Source organism: Podarcis bocagei (assembly GCF_964188305.1).
Source record: "Podarcis bocagei genome assembly, chromosome: 1".
In the NCBI taxonomy this organism is placed as follows: Eukaryota; Metazoa; Chordata; class Lepidosauria; order Squamata; family Lacertidae; genus Podarcis; species Podarcis bocagei.
Window position 1 is genome coordinate 69,693,278 of NC_138125.1, and position 19,072 is coordinate 69,712,349.

The window sequence follows — 19,072 nt, forward strand, 5'->3', positions numbered from 1 at the left end:
ATGACAGGCAGAATCCGTGACCAAGGAAAAGAGACGGCGGAAGAAGAATGGAGAAAATTTAAAAGTTATCTTAAGGACTATTATAAATTTAATGAATGTTAGAGTGTTGTGGTTTTCAGGAACAAAGGGATTCAGTGATATAAGGTCAGAATATAGAGATGACTAAGATGACAGAGGTTGGAAAGTAACAAATGGGAGTTGCTATAAAATTATGGACATTGGGATGCAGAAAGGGGGGGGGGGTATGGGGAAGTCCCAGAAAAGAGGTTTATGAAATTATGATATGAAATTATACGTGTATGTTTGTCTTTTTAAGTGTTTGTTTGTTCTATAAAATTTTGTAAAACCAATAAAAATTTTATAAAAAAAAAAGAGAGAAAGGCACACTTGGCAAATCCACACTGTGATCAACTCCCGCCCAGGAACCAATGTCCTCACTGTGGAAGGACGTGTGGGTCCAGAATTGGCCTCCACAGTCACTTACGGACTCATTGCTAAAACCATGTTTATGGAAGACAGTCTTACTCGGCTAAGAATGATCACCAAAGAAAGAAGAAAGAAGTAACACATCTCAGTTTCTACTTATCAAAAATCACAGAAGAATCATTATAATCAATCTACTCCACTTTCAGTTTTTAATCTTTCCTCCTCCATTCATGGCTATTATTATGGGTATTTAATATTAAAGCCATAACCTATGTGCTCACTGAAGTTGATGTGCATCTAATTCTGTGATAGACAGTTTTTTCAATATATTTATTTAAGTAGCACTAAAAGCCTGCATTTAAAATCCACTCGCTGCTATCACTGGGCCTTAGAGCTTATCTGGATATTTACAGTAGCTACAGGTATGGCTATCCTAGGACGTTACCACTTCAGAATTCAGGCTGGAGTAAGCTATTGTGAGTGCTTTGATCTCACAAAAAAAAAACAAGCATGTTAAGAAGAAAATATAGAATCCTTGTCCTCACTATTCTGGTTTTCTGTGTTAAGAGTGTTTTGGAGAAGAGGAAACAATAGTAAAAAAATGAGAGCTACTCCCTGCTTTGGAGCGGTACAGTCTAAACACTACTGTATAACTTCAATGAGGGTATACGTCAGCCCAACCCTACTGAGACCACCTTTCAAGAGAGTGCATGTAATTTTTGCCCAGGCAGGCGCATTATGTGACCCATGAGAGCAGCAAAATAACCAGACTGCACAACAGTGATGGGATAAAATCAGGCCAGCAGTAGGCATGGCAAGGGTTGGAATGACATTCGGTCCCAGGATCAGTTGAGTCTGGACCGCTCCAAACCTGTTCCATAGGAGTCGGCCAGTGTTGGACCTTGCTGTGGTGCAAAGCCAAGCAGACAAGGTCTCACAGGGAGACCAGGCTGCAGATTCCAACCAGGCAGATACCAAACCCATGCTTGGGTTTGCTGTGCTCAATTCTCCTTTCAGGCCCCTTATGGAGCCCCCCCCCCCATATGCTAGGTTGATCCTGACCAGTGCCATTACGGCCCCCATACAATGTTCTTCCGCATCACAAAGGAAAGCCATAATTTCACTGAGAGAAAGGCAGAAAAACCCCAACCAAGCGACAATCGGGTTGAGAGAGAGAAATTCCTTCCTGTCAACTAGCAAGCCAAAATTGCTCAGTGAAGGCTCTAACCTCTCAGAGCAAAATGGCTGTGAGCTCGAGGGGAAGCAGCCTTATGTAGGCTTCCCCCTCCCCTCTTCAGCAAGGGCTCATGGGGCAGCTTTTTCCTGTGAGCCCATCACACAGAGAAGATATTGGGCAAAGCCTTGCCCAGGATTTTGCTGTAATCTATGGTGCACAGTGCCACCGGGAAAAGATGTCCCATGCTTATTGGGCTTAAAACTGAATTCCTGTAGGTTCAGAATATCTCAAAAAAAATTCATGAGTGAAACACATGTATTCATACAGAAATTAAAGGACTATATTTGGCGGTGGGGGAGACTCACTAAAAATAAAATGTGTGTGCAACAGGAAGGATCTGCTTATGCAAATGTAAGTAAACAACTCTTATAGATTGGTTATATTTTGTTTAAGGTAACGTATTTGAACACCTTACTGCTTTGATGCTGTTAATAAGAAAAGCTGTTATAGGAGCCTTGCAAATCCATTTAAATTGATTCTAATTAATGAATCAATCACTAGCCACTGACTGGAGTGAATAATTTGCTGCCGCAGGCCTCTAATTCCTACCTGAAAATCCACATTATAGTGATAAGTTGCTTCTTGGTCTAAAACTGAACTGCACTGCTTTTAAGTCAGATTTAGGATATTTTGTTCAAACAGCTAGGAAATCCGTCCCAGATTTATCAATTCAAAATTGCACAGGACTCAAATTACAGCAAGCAAAGAACTGGAGATAGGTTAGGTTCAACAACAATACAGTTCTGAATTTTTTAACTTTAAGTATCTTTCATTAAGCATCTTCAGGATAACATGATCCTTTATGGCACCTGAAATAGAGTTATTTGTATATAATTTGATTATACATTTTATTGTTCAACACAAGTCTCATTAGAACTGTGACAAAACAGTGGCTGCTCCTTCAAGTGCTAATGCAACATTTGACTTTGGGGCCTGCCTGTATGCCATAGGTTAGCATGGGTATTTTTCTCTGAATTAACGTTGGAAGAATGCTTCGCTCAAGTAGCTACAAAAACCACCACTACCCCAAAGAAATAAGTCTACATCCACAGTGAGAGTTCCCATTTCAAAATTTGAAAGGTGGGGCATAACTTCTCCAATAAGGAAATAATATTATTAAAAATAGCCTACTGCCTTTAGAACAGGAGTAGCCAATGTGATGCCTTGCAGATGTATCTTACAGCTTTATCACCCACAGGTGGCCATATTTTGCCTCTACTTCCAGTCTTTGCTATTATTACCTCTTACCTGTTTCAGAGCACCTCTTTCCATCCTCCTCCATCTCTGGACATGCTGACTGGGAGTGATGGAGATTGAGTCCAGAAGCATCTGGACAGCCACAGGTTAGCCACCTCTGCTTTAGAGCACCATAGATTTTCAGCAGTTTAACTATTTCCAAATCAGTGCATTGTTTTAAGATTTCTCTATGGTAACTATCAGGCTGATACACAAAGCACGGTACCAAAGTGTGGTCCCTAATCAATCTCTAAGCCATTATACTGCCATATTTGTTTTGGCACAGAAATGTTCAGGTTAGATAGGAATAGCAGCAAAAAGAATGGGAAAGCTAATTGCTTTTTTGGTTGTTGTTTCTGTTTAAGTCAATACTATCAGAGAAGTACGTTTTGCAGACAGTGCAAGGGATTAAAATTAGGGCTAATTTTTACTTTACATAATGAACACAGCTGAATAACATCCATTTAAACAGTAAAAATTAAAACTGAACACTATACGCTACACTGTGGTTCACATTCAGAAATAGGTTATGTAGTCAGAATGGCCTTGGTTATGTAGAACCAACCAGCTTTCATTGCAAGAGACAAGCCAGGAAGGTTGTTGAGGAAGCAGAATATGACTTCTTTTGTTTTACTTCTTCCAAGGTTTCTCTCTTCTCTCCAGCCACTATTCTTGACTTCTGTATCTTTGCTGCCAATTTTTTTTTAATTAAAAGGCAAAACCAAAGGGGGGGCTGAATGTAGCAGTTTTGGAAAAAGCTGCAAGTACGTTCATGAGTTCATGACTGTCACGTCACTCATTTTTACATCCTGAATGTTTACGGTTGAAAAATCCAGATAGCAGCTCTGATTCACTCTTGCATATGCCAAGGTATCCAGACATCCAAAATCAAGACCACAGATTATAAACAGCTTCAGCAAATTGAGTCAAGTGCCTTTGTTCCTCAGATGTACATCTTCCTATTGCTTACAAAAGCACCATACACTAACCACTAACGCTGTTATAGCCAGCACTAGGAAAGGAAGTTATTCAAGTCTGGATTTCCTGCTTATGGATGTAGCCAAGAACTGAGAAGCTTGTAGTGGTTTCAGGAACTGAGTCATCTAATGATTCATGGATAAGATACTGATTTTAATATGTGCCTAATCACAAGACTAAAAAAACTTGACAACCAGCCTAGATGAGGTTTAATTTCTGGCTTAAAGCAGAACAAATCTGTATTATGGCTGAGGGAGGAAGAGACCCCAAACATCACAACTCATCATCACTTTCAACTTCTTTTTAAAATGTTTTATTTCCCTTTGTATTCTAAAAGGCTTTTAAAGCATAAAAAGGAGAGGGGGGGAAGCTTCTAAGACAAGACCTATCCTGACTTACAAGAAACAAATGACAGGTGGGATATGCTATTGTGGTTCTTAGAAACAGATATCCATATTTTAATCAATCCACTAGTGTACTGCTCTTACCAATCCACAAGATTCATGTAACTAATGGGGGTTGAGCTAGTGGAAACCAACTAGGAGAAGTTCCATTTCCATGGCTGATCAGCATGAAAGCAGAAGTTGGCACACACAGTACCTGCCTGAGTACAGGAACTTGTACTCTTGAAAGCAGAGACGTTTCCAAGCGCAAATAGGGAATTCATAACTAGCCACCACTTTGTAGGTCTGAAATGTTTTGGTTGTGGGGGAAGGGTATATATAGTAACCTAAACTGCAGGCTGCCTACATAAGCCGACGTTTGAGAAGGAAAAGTGAGTTTTCATCCGTGGAAAAATACTGGCTACTAGCCCCCCCCCCCCCCATTTCTGAAAAGGAGGCTCAGAGGCCACAGTACAGTAACTCTGGAAAAGGAAAACCGTTGTGGGAGGCCCCGTGATTTTAGGATGCGTGTTTTACCAGCGTGTTTAAAAAGAAACAAAAAAAGTGTAGCATGCTTTTAAAAAAAAGTAAAACAGTTGACAAGAAAAGGCCAAAGTGCACTCTGTGGCTGGCAGTCATTTTATGGCTTTAGTCCTACAGCAGATTTACTTAGATGACGTCAGTGGCTCCAATCCAGCTTTTTCTTTGGTAGCATTTACCACTTGCCTCTTGAAGCCTCCACTGTGCTACAGAGCAGCAGACCATAATCAAAATTCCCTTTGTGAAATAGAGTTTACCTCAGGGCACACAGGCCTAGCTAGCTGAATTGAAGGCTCTTCACCCTGCACTTCATGCCTAGAAATAAATAGCCTACAATACTGTACTTTGCCTCAGTACAGAAGAACCATTAAAAGCAGGCTGATACCTTTTTTAAAGGTTTTTTTCCCCTTTTTCTTTTGGTCTGCTCCAAAAATCTCACAGGCTAGAGTATTACTTAATATTCCAGACCTATCACATATCATGATAATACTTTGCAGGCTATTAGGGCCTCATTTAGAATGGGAAATGCTTGTACTTTATGGAAGGTTTTCCATACATACCGTTCTAAAACATCTGCCAAACAGTGGTAGATACTGTGGTAGTCAGTTCCTTTCAGTAGGAGGGCAGTTTGAGTTAGACCCTCTGCATGGCTGCTAGGATTTGCCAGCCCAAGGGCAAGATGGAATGCTGCTTTCCTACAAACCTTGTTCAAAAATTGATAGGCTTCCCCCAGAATATCTACTCCTCCATTCTCTTCCACGGTAGATATTACTATCCTCATTTCTTGTTGACCATAATGATGATTTAGTTACCCCTGCACTGATGTTAACTATGGTCATGCTAACTGATTACCTCTGAACCAGAGCTTCAGACCTACTTCAAATTTAAAGTTTCAAATTCAGAAGATGGAAGCCCCAGTTAGCAAGAAATGTGGTTGATAATACAATATTGCCAGGCATCTGCCAAAGACCCACATCTCACTGGGGCAAACTGACAAGAGCCCCCTGGACCTTATGCAATGAGTAGATCAACTCTTTGAGGGAAAGGAGCCTGTGGAGGTTGTCTTGCCAAAGGATCTTCCAAAACCTGGAGGCATTGATGCAAATGGGGCTGTCTAAAATAACACTTTCATGAGCTCCATTAACGTGAGAGGCTACCACTGGATTGATCCCATTTCCCACTTCCCCTGAACACCGAATGCTCAACATTGAATTGCCACATGTTCAACAGAAGCATGTTCGGTCTTCTACATACACACAGATGTGTGTGTGTAAAGCCCCTACATACTTCTGCTGGGCACACCAGTATTTGGAGGTGTGGCTCACAAGCATCACATATTCTGCAGGGTCAAGGATGACAAGGAAGTGAAAAATTGCTCTGGAGAAGGAATGGTGACTGCAGGCTACCTCTTAATTGGGAAGCCAAGGTCTGCGAGATCCAGCGTTGCATTTCCCCCAGGCTATACAAAACCTCAATTCCGTTCTTTGCCTGCCACAATCTCTCAACTGGACAACCTGCACTCTTCCCAGCATGAAGCAACTGTGACACTCCCAATCTTTCTGACCAGGCACACCTCTATCCCCAGGTAAGGTCCTTTCAGTGCTAGATAGTATTAGTTATGTTTTTGCTATGCAGAAGACTGGGAAGTCTATATGCTACACACAGGCTAGGAAGGAAGGCTCGCTGAAATCAAAGAGACTAGGGCTGGACTGTTCCCGTATATTCTGAAAGTATGAAAAGGATCAGTAGCTGAAGGAGGGGCAAAGTTACTGAAAATAATTCAAGTATGTTTAGGACTATAAGAAGTGTCCTGCTTTATGAGACCAAATGCTTAGGTTATTTTGCATGCTGTTTCCCAGGATGGGCAGATGATCATCAGAAGCTTAAAATCAGGACACAGGGATAAAAACCATCTTCCTCCCCCTGCTTTCAGGTGACTTATCTTTGAGAATGTTGACTCGGCACATGGAGGTACTATACAATCATAATGACTAGTAGCCATTGGGATCCTTATCCTCTATGGATCTGTCTAATCCCCTTTTTAAAGTCATCCTGGTTGGCGGCCATTGCTACATCAAGAAGCAATGTAGAGCAAATCTGAGTTCAATAAAGTTCTGTTTTGTCTATCCTCAATCTCTCACCCTTTGGCATCACTAGATGACCTTAGGTTCCAGTATGAGAAAATGAAAACAGTCTCTAGCCACTTTCTCTCCACATTACACATTATACATCTGCATCTCTCTCACGTACGTGCGTGCGTGCGTGCGTGCGTGCACGCACACACACACAACTCCAGCTAGTGTTCCCAGTTGAACTGTTCTGTCACCTTTTCAACAGTAAGTACCAGCAGCATGTTTCCATTTCTTGTTCAAGTGGAGCCTATCCCTTGTCCCAAAACACCCCTAGTACCTAAATCCAAACTCTTGCTCCTGATACCACCATCTAATCCATGCTGAAACCCCTTAGCTGCACCTGATCAAAAACAGCAAAGTAAGAGATGTCAATATACAAGTGGCACATAGAAATTATCCTTCCAATTACTTTCAGGATGGAAAAACAAAAGCAAAGAGCATTCCTAAAAGCGATCACGACGAAACACAATATATTTCTCACCAACATTCTAAAATGCTTTCTAACATTGCCAGTCCCAAATTATTCTCAGTTAAAATAACAGTCCAAAATTAGTTTTAAAATGCTTGTTGCTTTTTCGGGAAGATAAGACTCCTCCATGGCCACATGCACACACCATGCCTGCAGCTGACCCAGTTTCCTCCAATTCATTGAATACACAAGATATGCTAAAACTATTCAGAAAATGAGACCTAAGCTGGCAGAGACCTAGTGCATATCCTTAAACAAAAATACTGCCAATCTGCCCTGGTCATCATCAACACTGTGAAGCATACTGAAGAAATGTTGGGACTTGAAATCAGTGGTTAAGGTGGTCTGAAAAGAAAGAATATGGTGGCACTAAACAGGGGCACTGCTTAGAGAGATACCCTCAAGCATGTAGAATAAGACAAGCTAAGCAAAGAAAACAGAAGAGGGTATACAACTTTAAACAAGAATGGTGTTGGGATGAAGGGGCCAAGGGAAAGGCCCCCTGAGGCAATGAATGTTTCGCAGGGTCAGAGGGCAACATAGAAGGATTCTATCCCAAGGCCATTTAATGAATGTGAATGAAAGACTATTACAACTGATATTTTCTGCTACACGATACAGAATAGGCAATGATGGGGCTTCTACCACATTCTGGGTCTGCTGAGAATTTACTGTATTCTTTGAAAGACCCAAATCAAATAAGATTAAGGTAAAATTAAGGATAAGATGTATTAGATTTTATTACAGTGCATTAATCATATTTGAACCCTGAATCAATAAATACGATGACGCAAATATTCTTTTTCCAGAATTTTTTGAAGATCACATTCATCCCATTAATTTGATTTAGCCTGTTTGTTTAGGCTGCAGACCTATGCAGTGGGCAACTTCCTTTGCCAGCCCTAAATAAATATTTTATTTACTGAGATATTTCTATACCACCTTTCATACACAACAAGGTGCTCTACAAAAAACAGAAGCACAACAACATAACCAATTCAGAATAAAATAATAGCTACTAGGGTCAACGGCAGATAGTTAAAAGAAACCAACTGGAAATAAAGGCCAGAAATGATGATGATGATGATGATGATCCTGCCCATCTGGCTGGGTTTCCCCAGCCACTCTGGGTGGCTTACAAAATATCTAAAAACACAATAAAAACAACAATCCTTAAAAACTTCCCTAAACAGGACTGCCTTCTAATGTCTTCTAAAAATCAGATAGTTGTTTGTTTCCTTGACATCTGGAGGGAGGAGTTCCACAGGGAGGGCACCACTGCCCAAAAGGCCTCAGAGCCATGTATATTCAGCATACATAAATGTAGGAAGCTGCCTCAGTTCTGAGGGGAGACAGTGCCACTGAAAAGACGCTCCCCGCCTGGCCGCCTCTAAGCAAACCACTGAAGCTCATGCCACAACATGTCTCAGATGCAAACCTCTCTCAGCATCTTCATACTTTCAGGTGAAAGGGGCTTAAAAAATTATGCTTTCCACAGACGCAAAGTAAACTACAAATGCAAATCATGACCAAACATTTAGAAATTATGAAGCTGGACATAGGGAAAGCATCGCAGGTTTTAAATCCAACTCCCAAGTTTGGTAGGTAGCCATATGACAGTTTAGCACCTAAGCTACACTGTAGAATAGTGGTACCCAAACTGTTTCTTTTTCCATGAACCACCTGAAAACTGCTAACAGTCTTGGCTGACCACTAGCGACTTTCCTACCTGTTGCAGGAACTGGAATATGCTATGCTAGAGGCTGCATGACATTTAATTGTATTTTATTGGTTCTTTTATTTCTTACATCTTGTATTTTATTGTACCCCATATAATTCAAATTGCAATACAATAAAAGAAATAAAAGAATCAATAAATATACAATTAAAAATCAATATGAATGTTGCCATTCATCACCCAACTTCAGCCACAAATCCACAGACATTTCGCAGGCTGCCTTAATGAAGCTGATGGACCATTGGCGCGAAACCCTGTTCTTTGATACACTGATGCACCCTTCAAAATGTTTACTTCAGAATTGTTTTTGAAGAATACGATCCACTCACTAACACCAGAAGGATGAAGGCTTGAGGCAAACCACATCACTGTCATGAGAGTCAAAAGAATTCAAGGACTGCAAAAAATTCAGAAGGAATTCCAGAATGCTTTGGACCATGCCCTGTGTTCTTTGAGCTTTACAACTAATCCACAGTTTCTATTTCTTATTTTCATGACCACTTGCCTGTAGACGGGAGAGACCAGCGAGAATCTGCGATAAAAACGAAAGGACTAGAAAATTTGCAAACAGTTATGCTGCAAGATATTTGTAATTTGCAACATCACTGTTCACATGCAGGGATGAACCAAAAAACAAAAACGGGGGTTGGGAGAGAGAGATTCCACTGAAAGGATAACTGGCTAAAGGAATATTGGACACCTGAATGAGTGGAGCCTGTAGCTGCTGGTGATTCAAACACGAAGCATATCAAAATGCTCTCGATAAGCTAAACTAGCAGATAGCTTATCTGAAGCATATACTAGCCATATGGTGCCACAACTTCTGTTGCCTGTTGCTAGCATAACAATAGGCTACTGCAGACTTCTACTGGAAGCACTATTTGACAAACTGTCAACAGCATTCCCTCCCCACAAGAGCTCTGGGGCAATGGCGTGCATGTCTATTTGCATTAATAAAAAAAAAAGCAGGTGAACAAAGAATAAACCAGATGTCAACTTTAGAAATCGAGCTGTCTGGTTTAGGAGAGTTAACAGAGGCAGACAAACTGCTAGAGCTCAAAGCTAGACAATGAGCTTCTCTCAAAACACTCTGGCCTAGGGGAGTGGCTATTTAAAACACTTGGCTTCTTTTATTTCAGCACTGTGGAAGTGAATTCTGCTCTTAAGTGCTGGCTCAAATGAAGTCATTTTGTTTCACTGGGGGTTTCTTTGCATTTCAGCAATGTGAGTGTGCACTGTAGCGAAGAATGAAAATGCATGATTATTTTTTTTTAAAAAAAATGACTTTTCACTTTTAAGCATGAAATCCAATACATTAACCAACTTAATGCTTTGATTCTGTACAATACAGACAAATCCTGTGAACAGTTCATTTAAGTTTAAACAAAATGGAAGTTATTATCCTCTTGTGCAAGAACTTTTGAACACTAGGCTGAATTGGAATTTATAACCCTGTCTAATGCCATAAAGGCAAGGTGTGAATAGTGATAGATAAGAATGATTTACAGTTGGGCTTTTATAAAACTGACAGATTCACATCTGGTTTACATTGCAGAATCATACAGATCCTTTTTCATGCTGCAATTATTTCTGTTCCCTCTTATGTTTTTCCTAAAAGCATCTCAAAAACATTGACAAAACACATATTAATATCCAGAATAGTGGCCCATGGTGTTTAACTGAATGTTATTATCTGGATTTTGTGTTATTTTTTCCACAATGAAATCTAATAAACTAAGTGCAATGTACCGGGTGTGTGTGAAAGAGAGAAGTACACCCCAACACAGTCAAATACAGATAAATTAATAGATCTCTCTGTAGCAATATGAAAAGTCAAAAACATAAAATCTGAAAATGTATTTTCCTATAGAACTGAATATATATAACATTTTTGGGTTATCTTTTAGGATTCCTTTCATGTTAAGTTGAGAATGCACCTTGAACTCCTTCCAAAAAAACAGTACTGCACTGAATTATGATAATTAGAAGACTGTGTACATAAAAAGGCAGTGCAATTGATGCATACTTTGGAAGAAATAAATCTTACTGCACAGAATATAAGTTCAATATGTTCTCACATAATTAACATTTCCCATAATTAGCAGCAGTTTTCAGTTTATGTCCCAATAAAAGTAATAGCATCCATTATCGTTTTAGATTCCCAAGCAATGGCATTGTAATTGCTTTAAAAACCATGTTTAACTTTTGCTCCCGATAGCACTTTTGAGATACCAGCTTTTTCCTCTCAAAAATTATGCATCAGTTTGGAAACACATCAGGCAGTTGTGTATCAATGGCTAGAACAAATCAAAGACATGGGGAAAGCTAGAACTCTATGGAGGCAACTTGGATCAGTAAAACAGGGCGTAGAAACAACACTCACATTGTCAAAAGAAGCAAAGAAGAAAAAGGCAAAGAATAGTAACAGATGTTACTGATTTCATTTGGCCACCTTTAAGCAAATATTACCATCATTTTAAGGGAATGCTGAAGATTTGGTTTGTCACAAATCACTTCTTTTCCCTCCCCACTTGAAATTGTTCCTCAAACCCACCTTCTCCAAAAAGTTTTTTCCTTGCCACTTAGGCCCCTTCTTCAGTTGATTTTTAAAAATACCTTAAGTACACACAGCTGCAGTTGACCATATTTATCCCTTGTTATTATTTTTGTCCTTCTCTCTGTGGTATCCCCCACTACTGTAAGTGCCTAGAAGCAGAGATCTGGATATTTTTTTACTTGTGCTAAACCGTGTAACACACCACGTGTTTAATGAAACTATTTAAACAAATAACTTTCTGCTCAATCATCTCAAGCTATAAAGTAGGGAAGTACCCTCTTACAATATGGAGGGTGCTTTTTTTAAAAAACATAATCCTCTCATCATGAAAAAATTTCCTAAGAAAAAGGTACAACAACAAATAAAATGCACCATAAAGTATGTCTGTGATCCTAAAGCCTTTTTTTCCCATTAAGCTTTGGGACAGTAAAGCTTCAAAAGTAGACCTGTTCTAACGCCTAGGATTATTATTTTTAAATATAGAACTGGAATCTTAAATTCTCCCACCAAAATTAAGAGGATTTAATGACACCACTACGGCCAGATATTCCTCTCTTTTAAGTCTTCAGACTCCAAACAGCATTATAAAATTTTATTGAGAGATTTAATGTTTGGCTTGTTTTATATTTTAAATACTGTGTTTGCTTTCTGACCTTGGGTTCACCCGAAGTAGGTGGGATATAAGTTTAAAAATAAAAAAAGAGTTTCTAGTAGTCCTGTCCTAAATCCTGCAGCATTTGCAAACCAGTGTCAGGATGAGGCTTCACAAATGGTTACATCAGTCCAGCATCACAAGCTATGGATGTTACACAATCCATGTAGGGATATTATACACAGCTAGAGAAACTCAAGTGCCTCAGAGTGCGTATGGGCCACGAAAACACAGGAAGTTGCACTCATTATAATCCCAGATTATGAACTCCACAATCATAAAAGCACAAGAATGAGACTACTCTGGAAACTGATGCCACTCTGTACGTCATACGACATGTTATACAACAATCTAATAATAATAATAGTAGTAGTAGTTGGTTGTTATTTTACTGCTCTTCCACCTTGTCTGCCCCAAGCATTGGCAGGAGAAAACAGAAAAGACTCTCAAGGGAGCTTCATGAAAAAAGGTGCTGTTAAAAGTATTTCTTAATACTTTTGCCCACTATCAAATAGAGATTCCACATACAGAAGCACATTTCCTTAATACACATATACATCTGAATACATAACTCCATTTGAGTTGTGGTGCTCTCTGGACCACAGTGAGCAGGCAAGATGAGACTTTTTATGTGGATGGGAGGACCTGCAGATCCAGAGCTGGACTGGGATCTTGATAACGAAAGATGAGGATTCAGTGAGGACTAGCATCATTAATGCTTTTGTATGTAGTGCAATTGTCACATTTCTAAACATAACACAGCTAGTGATTTACACAGTATACAGTGTTAGTTTAAACTGAAATCAACATACAAGGCACTGCTAATGCCTTTCCCTAGTTACCTCATGTACTGCACAATGCTAGCCATGTCTACTCACAAGTAAGCCCTATTGAATTTGATGGGGCTTACTCTCAGGTAAGTGGAGTTTGGATTGCAGCCTACTCCCAAGTATCAAGTCCAGTAAGAGTCTTCAAGTCTAGCAATACAAGACCCAAACTTTCAGATTTTCTCTCACATAGAAGGTTTCATTCCAAAATAGTAAATAGCAATAATTCAGTTTCAATGCAGTAACTGAGTACTGTATCTGTAACAACACACACATGTCAATAAAAGCCCAAGAGACTTTATCTGCTGTGTGTGTCCCTTTAAGAAACATCCCCCCCCCTTTGCTGTTCCTGTAACAGTGCCATAAATCTCTTTATAAATCAATGGACCTACAAAATATAGGAAATAATTTCTGTTCAAATTTGTGACCTGTAGTACTTTATGGGCAGTGTAATATTTTCCAAGTTGCATAACCAGGTGATAATATATAATCATTGCTTATACATCAATTACATATTTAGGGAAATATTTTAGTTAAAACAGTGGTGTAAATGACGTTCTTCTGTTATATCATTTTCTGACAAACCACAGTATAAAACAATCTCATGTACATAAACATATTAAGTATTAAATCAGCAAAGTTTTGATCACATGACTACGCATGCACATACCATTTTAACACGAGCACCCTGATGCAACAAATCTTTAAATCCTGAACTAATGAAGTAGCTTTAGGAAACTAGGCAGCAAGTTCTACTATTTCAAGTGCAATAAAAAATGCATTATTATATTAGAAAGATCACTGGTTTAAAGTGTGAGCGCATATGCTGCATCTTGTATGTGTTTTGGGGAGGGGGGGAAATACACAGTTTAAGAGATTATTCCTTACTGTCACACACAATCCAAGCAAAGCTCTCAATTATGGAAATGAGCCCCAAATCAGGTTTTTTCACAGTAAGTACAGACTACACAGCCATCTTCCTGCTAAGGGGTATGGATTCACATCTACATTTTGCTACAAAACAAAAAGGGTACTTTTACCCTTCAAGTATCTCATCATAAGAGGTCTTTGCATTCTGGCCCTCCTATACACTTAAGCAGTCACATTTAACACTTCATTGTTCTTGAATAACTGGGATATCGATTGTACCCTTTTGCTGTGTTGAAGCCTGAGAATTTTTAAAGTAGGGTTGCTGATCTCTGGAATTACATCTTCTACAGTTTGGGACTTTCTGCCTTCAAAATAGCTGAGCTTAACTTTCACCACCACAAAAAGCCTAGATTGCGTCCTAGACCTAGATCACCATCCAAGCAAGAGAGAGAGAGAAATCTACTTTCAAAGTATTAAAGTAGCTTTCCAGTCACACATACATTCTTCAAACACCAAAACCCTTCCAGCTGGAATTCACTAAGGACCCAGATCTCGCTTGTGCTAGGACTGTTCTTTTCCACTGTTTACTAAACTTCCCTAAAAGCAGATACGATTCAGCTAAAAAGCCCACATAAAACCAACATTTCACTCGAGTCTCCTCCTTGTGATAAGTTTAGTGGACGCATTCCAGGTTTTGGTACTGCATACAAAACGAAGGCATATCAAACATGTATCAAACATACTTTCCATATTTTCAGCAGCACTAGGCATCTAAAACTATTTGCGAACACTAGGCAAATTTAACAATGAGGTACACTACTGTCTCATTAATACTTTAATGTCATTCCGCATAAAGAAAAACATAAAAGCCATTACAATGGTCAAAATAGGGTGCTAATCAATACACCAGATATTTGATCTTCCTGGATGCATCTAAAATATTTAATGCAATTAGTGCCTCCAAGCTATAAATTATATTGTCAACAAATCAGCACAGAAAAAGAATTGTGAAAGCTTGTCTAACTGCCAACAGAATTTCCTTAAAATAAAAAAAGATAATACCCTTGAATCAGCTCTAAAATTCAGATAGGCCTGAAGAGCTTTGTGATCACCTTTTGAAGTGTTATGAATTCCCAACATTCCATTTGAAAAATATGTGGCGCATGCATATATAAAGGCAGCCTCTGGAATAAGGCAATGTAACATTGCCCTATGAAATATCTGAAATCTCCTTAGCATGCACCATCAATACAGTCTAATGTCCTTGCAGTGGTATTTCCCAACTATTTATAGAGATGGCAAAACACTATGTACCCAAGGGCAGCCATTCCAAATTTAGGATTTATTAAAAAACAAAAAAAGTTGCATGATATAAGAGCATGTCTCCTGTTACTATTTGTGTTCCCATTGCATTGTACATAATTATCCTTCCCTTTAAGCAAATTCAAGCTGCCATAAGATTTACACATCAATATAAAATCTATATTAAATTCAGAAAATGCAGTCATTAATTTTTTTTAAAGAACCACACTTGATACTTATATGTATGTATCTCAGAAAACTACAGCTAAGGGTGCTATCTTTCCTTTTCTATCAGCAAAGGGAATAAAATGCTAAGTGCTCCTGATAAGGAGTTTTAGCAGAGCTACTTTTTTTTTATTGGCCACCTTAAATCAGAATTTACATGTATAATATTTTAAAGTCACCCCGTGCAAATGAAGTGTGATCTAGGAAATGTTTTAGAAGATTTCCATATTTTACATCACTAGCAGCCATTTACAATGAGAAAATAAAGAACATACCTGCTCGCTAACTTTTGAAACATTTATTGAGGTCACTTTTCATTTCCCCAAATCAAAAACAGATACTTGCTTCTAATCGTTTAACGACTCTCCTGAGAAACACAGGTGGCTGGTATTTCATTGTTTCATAAATATTTTTATACAGTGACACCAATGAGCATTAAATAAATCCATTAAATCAAGTCCAGGGTTGTGTGTGCTTCCTTCCACCCCGCCACCCCTTCGAATCTGAGTTTTACTGTTGGAGTAACACAGTATCTTCCTCTCTCTGTGTGTGTGCCTTCTTGTGTTTTGTTTTGGATTGTGATAAACTAATTTCCCACCAAGACTAAGTGGACTTCCTTTCTTTGAAAGTGTGAATTCTGTGAACAAAGACTACTTTCTGCCCTCTGGGAAGCAGCTCCATTAATGTGTAAAGAGGGGATGTGCAAGATCCCTTTAAAAGGTTAAGGGGAAATAAATAATCCTAGGGTTCCTACCGAAAGGAAGTTTTCCAGGGACAATATCCGCGTTTTGTTGGAACTGCGACTTTGTCTTTTTTGGATACAATGTTTCTGCTGACTCCGGAAAATTTTCCACTTGAATGTGCAATTAACCAGCAGTGGCAGCAGCAGCAGCAGCAGCTCTGGAGAAAGCAAAGAAGCAGCAAAAGAGAACATTCCTTCTTTCATCTTTAAGAGGGAAAATAAATTAAAAAGGGAAGAAGGGGCGAGAGAGAGAAAAGCAAAAAGCAAAAACTCAAAGCTCTTAAAAGCCAGCCAAATCTCAGATCCAGCCACTTTTCCAAAGCTCGGCACTAGGGAGAGAAACTCGAGGGATAGGATCAATTTACTTTGCAAGGCCTGATCTGCTCCCAACTTATTCCTTCTTGGCGAAAAATGTGAAAAATGCCAAAGATTTGTCTGTGTGTGCGCGCGCGAAAGAGTGAGTGTGTTGTGTTTGAGGGCGCGAGCGCGCGCGCGCGCCCCAGGCTGCAAAGCAGTGACTCAGGCAACTAAATGAAAGCAGCAACAGCAAGAAGGAGCAGAGCGAGAGAGGGAGAGAGGAACGGCCGCCTGTTGCAGCTCTGCCTCAAAACCCCCCAAAGCAGCCAAAACTCCACTCAGAAACAACTCCCTCCATCTCCCAAGGCGACTTTCCGGATTTCGTTTAATTTGCCCCCCCCCTCACATTTCCCAGATCACCTGCAGAGATTGAGAAGAGAGGAGGAGGAGGAGGGGGTCGTGAAGGAACGAAAGAGGGACGATCGGCATGATTCTCCCAAGTAAATAACAGAGGACAAGCCCCCCCCCCGCTCCTCTCCTTGCCACACAAAGCAACGCGAAATCTGCAGGGAAGCAGCCAGCTCCCTCCAGCCCCCACGCGCCCCAACAAACAGCCAGACACAGACCCGCACAAAACTTACCTCCACTCCACTCCCCACCTTTGCAAACACCACCAGCCTTTTGCAATTCAATTGCAAACTTCTTCCAGCTTTCCCCTGGGGACTTAGCTTGCTTAATTTCCAAGCCTTGGTGTTGTTTGGTAATTTTGGTGGGGTAAATTTTTTAAATTTTTTTTTGCTTGTTTTTGCTATTATTATTGTGGTGGTTATTTGGAAAAAGAGAGAGAAATCTCTTAATGTGTGTGTGCGTGTGTGTGTGTGTGTGTGTGTGTTTGGGCTCTACAAGCTTGTTGGCTTGCGGGATTATTGCAAGCCCTTGCCAGTGCTTCGTGACTGCCCCCAGACCGGTGGCGGGCAGGGCGGGCTGGGCTTTCGAAACGGGCTTGTGCGGCGCGAGCGATGCTAAGAATGTTCGGAATGAGAAGAGGAATGAAATGAACGCGAGGAGCGGACTCTCGACAGCGGAGGCGGAGCCACGGGCCGCGACAGCCCGGGGAGGCGGAGGGGAGGAGCCACCGAGCAGCTGGTGACCTCATTGGAAAGTCCGGGGAGGAGGAAGCCGGAGAGGGGAGGGGAGGAGTTTCTGGGGGGAGGGAGGGGAGAGATCAGATCGCATGGGGAGGGGCGGGGGGAAGAGGTCACCGAGAGCCACCTGAGCATCAGCCCGAGGGCAAGAGCGCGGCGCTGAAATGGGATCCTCTGCTCACATGCCGAGGCACAATCGGGAAGGCGGAGCGTGGCTGGCTTTGCGCACCGAGAGAGGGGGAAGAGGGAAGAGGATCGTTCCAGCTGCGACTCCCATCGGAGGATACAGGCAACAGGATTGCAGCGCCCTGGGGACGGACGAGGCTGATGCAAACTTTCTAGGGCTGGGTTGCGCGCGCTTTTGGAGAGTTGGTGCTTTCCTCGTGAAATGGAGGAAATAACGTCAGGTCGTCCTTTTTTATTTTATTTTATTTTTTGCACAAAGAAAGCAAAATTTAGAAATACTTGCACAAAGATGCACAAACAAGCCACGATTCGGAGACGCTCGGTCAGATGTAAAATCGAGACAGCAACCTGGAAAAGAACTGCAGTTTGTGATCCGAGGGCTGAAGCGCAGGCAACTCTGGAGCTTTGCATCGCCCTGCTCGCGATAGTCCATATCGCGTGCCTTTCTTGTCCTTGTGACATCATCGCACCCTTGTGGAAATGCACTCCCGAGGGAGCTGTTGTAAGTCACTTGCAATTAACTGTTTGAGTTCCACGTGGAAATGAGAGACATTGAAATGTGCAACACACGGGGGAAATGTTTGCCACGGGCACTTTCTTGGGGGCATAGAACAAAGCATATAGTGCAATTCTAAAAATGTCTACTCATAAGTAAGCACCACTGCGTTCTGCTGGACTTAATCCCAAATTTATAGGATTATGCCCTCAACCAGGACCATTATATTCTGATGCCATAGAATATACATGTAATGGAATACAGTGGTACCTCGCAAGACGAATGCCTCACAAGACGAAAAACGCGCAAGACGAAAGAGTTTTCCGTTTTTTGAGTCGTTCCGGAAGACGAATTTCCCTATGGGCTTGCTTCGCAAGACGAAACGTCTTGCGAGTTCTTGCGAGTTTGTTTCCTTTTTCTTAAAGCCGCTAAGCCGTTAATAGCCGCTAAGCCACTAATAGCCGTGCTTCGCAAAATGAAAAAACCGCAAGACGAAGAGACTCGCGGAACACATTAATTTCGTCTTGCGAGGCACCACTGTAGTTTCTCCTGATATACAATGCACACCTTTGACATTATGTTCCATCAGGAGTTAAAACGTTTTTTATTCATGCGAGCATTTACTGGAAATTAA

At 40.6% G+C, this 19,072-nt stretch overlaps 1 protein-coding gene across 11 annotated transcripts in view; it reads right to left on the minus strand.

The window, feature by feature from the left end:
* TEAD1 (TEA domain transcription factor 1) overlaps nt 1–17,658 on the minus strand; it is a 181,674-nt gene extending 164,016 nt beyond the window's left edge. For 4 of the 11 annotated variants that reach the window (XM_081198667.1, XM_081198668.1, XM_081198666.1 and 1 more), the window contains exons 1-2: nt 17,253–17,658; nt 16,327–16,472 (exon numbers count right to left, since the gene is read on the minus strand). The gene's annotated coding sequence lies outside the window, so the exon portion shown is untranslated. Of the gene's footprint in view, nt 1–15,157; nt 15,257–15,847; nt 16,057–16,326; nt 16,473–17,031; nt 17,054–17,252 lie in introns of those variants that run through there. The other 7 variants (XM_081198660.1, XM_081198659.1, XM_081198658.1 and 4 more) reach the window with 5 other exon arrangements.
* Nucleotides 17,659–19,072: the final 1,414 nt, after the last annotated feature.